Raw genomic sequence first — 2,578 nt, forward strand, 5'->3', positions numbered from 1 at the left:
TCTGGGATAAAATGACAATGTTATCTAATTTCAAAAGTTTTGTGAAATTTATGCTATGCAAACACCTTTCTTTCTAAGGTGAAGATTTAATACACTGATGTCAAACTAAATTTAATTATATGAATTACGTGTATTGTTACACTTATAATTTTGTAATCAACTTTTTAATAACTGTTTTTCATTTCTTGCATCTGAAGAATGAAAAATATGGAATACTTCACAAACTTTCATATCATCCTTGTGCAAGTGCCATGTTAATCTCTGTATTGTAATTTGTGTATACATACTGCTGAAGCATATAGTATTCTCTAAATTTAAGTAGTTAATGATGCAATCTTTATAGAGGCTTATATCTATGGGTGCCTACTATAACAAGGAAACCTTATGGTTCCTAACAATGCTATTTATCTTATTTCCTTAAAATTCTGTGAATAGTGGGGAAAAATTATATTGTCCAGTTGATTTATCACATTTGAAATCTTTTTTTGTCGATGACTATTTTAAGTCTTTTTCACTTGGAATTTGATCGTACTTTCAATTATTTATATCTAGGTCCAAAGGTGTTGGCTTTCTCAAATTAGCTTTGTGGAGCTAAAGGATTCAAAGTAAGCCTTGCTTAAGAGCTACTTCTAAATTCTTTAGCTGACATTTTCCCAAATGAGGTCTTACTTGCACAAAGGTCTACCTAACCCTTTACCCTTCTTCCATGTAGGAAAAGACCAACTAGACTATGTTACCTTGACAGCATAGATGGTCCTACTTGAACAAAACTAATCTTAGTTATAAGGGATCATAGAGAGATGAACAGTTCAGGCAGAACTGTTCAGACTAAAAGATATTTTATCAAAATACAATTGGTTATTATACCTACCATTTCAAGAGTAGCTAAAGCCAAGAAGGTGAGAAAATTGTTCATATGCATGTTAACAATGTCCTTGCCTGCCTACCATCCAACCAGGCAGGAACTTACATTATTGCCTTTCTATCACCAAATATTTTCATAGTTTCAGGAGAAGTCCATATGTCTCTCCTTGTTACTATGCCTTAAATTGGTAATGTTTTAATCACAGTGTTTCCTCTTGCCTCCAGGCTGTAAATTTACAAATGGTAAAGCTTTAGGTCTAACTCTATCAAACAATGATGTAGAGATAATTGAATATTACTTTAAAACAGAGTTGCCTTTATTGCAGTAACCACAAGTGAACAATGCAAAACATGTGACATTTATTATATTACATATAGTTATATATTTTATATTTATATGTGCTGATTTTGTATTTCACACTGTGAAACTTACTAGAATTAGATGATAATTTGACAAATAAATTGATATTTATTTATTCAAGTAAACAGGATTGGAACATACATAATTAGGTTTAAAATATGTATTAGAATAGAAAAAGTATCAATGCAATGTCTTTGGTATAAACTTGTGGTACATTCTAACTGTTCTTGGTCTTCTGAATTCACATGGCCAAAAAAATTTTGTTTTCCTCTAATCTATAAGGGATTTACACTGCTGCTCTGTTTATTGTTTTAACTCACTGGTCCCAAATTGTTTTTCTCCGTATTTCTGAAGCATTCCTACAGATTATGCCCAAATTTGCTGATAAGATGTCTAAAAATATTTTTCTTCTTCAGGACCCATGGGTCACAGGATCCCAGATCCCAGTTACCTGTGTCATCAGATAACAGGGGCAAGACTTCTCACCAAGGACCATGCAACATGCCAACACAAAGTAATTGAAGACCCATCTCAGTTTCTCATTTCTTTTATTTCAGGGCCCCGATTCCTTGAGATGCAATAATTAGCAGTAAGCAATTTCAAAATGCAAGGCAACTTAAAATGAAGGATGAGATCACAAAATTTGAGAGAAGTATTATCATTCAAACATTCATCTTATAGATGAACAGCCCATATGATTGAACAAGATCACAAAGTGCCATAAGATTATTTTTGATTCCCCTTCCCTATGATTAATGAAAGATTTTAGTCCAGTATAAGTGGGCTAAAAAATAGTTCCTGAAAGGATAGATCCATAATTGGTCTACCAAGGCCCGGAAAAATTGACTTAGAAGTCAAATGTAATTCAGAAAAACATTGAGAAGTTCCTTAGTGCTTCAAAACATTGGGCCTTCAGTACAACATGGTTCTGCAGAATGAAAATATCACTCTCAAACCAATGCTAATCTACATTTAATCTCCTGAAAGTGTATTCCTTTTCAAATAAACTTTTTAAAATCACATTAGCCAAAATAACATTTGACAAGTAGTTGATATTTAGTGACATTACAAGTTTTTCAAGTGTAGGGAACAAGTTACAATAGAGTTGAATTATTTACCCAGCACTAATGCCAAACACGTTCAACCATTCATTAAAGTGTAGAAATAGAACCACACACAACTTGTGTTGTTAAGTAGGGGCCTTCCAGAAGTGCATTAAGTAGATCAGCCTCTGAAATTTCCAACCCAAACTTTAGCTAATAAAGTAAATTTCATCATTTAATAAGGTACATTTTAAAAAGTCACAAATAGTTGCCTTATCATATGTTATTTTATGTTTCCCTATCTGTCTAA

The 2,578-nt window shown here is 32.5% G+C and overlaps 1 pseudogene; it reads right to left on the reverse strand.

Annotated features, from left to right (window-relative positions):
• Window positions 1-201: 201 nt before the first annotated feature.
• LOC138834447 (U6 spliceosomal RNA) lies at window positions 202-298 on the reverse strand (annotated as a pseudogene).
• Window positions 299-2,578: the final 2,280 nt, after the last annotated feature.

The sequence above is a fragment of the Dipodomys merriami genome, unplaced genomic scaffold (assembly GCF_024711535.1).
Source record: "Dipodomys merriami isolate MVZ:Mamm:240054 unplaced genomic scaffold, mDipMer1.0.p SCAF_215, whole genome shotgun sequence".
In the NCBI taxonomy this organism is placed as follows: Eukaryota; Metazoa; Chordata; class Mammalia; order Rodentia; family Heteromyidae; genus Dipodomys; species Dipodomys merriami.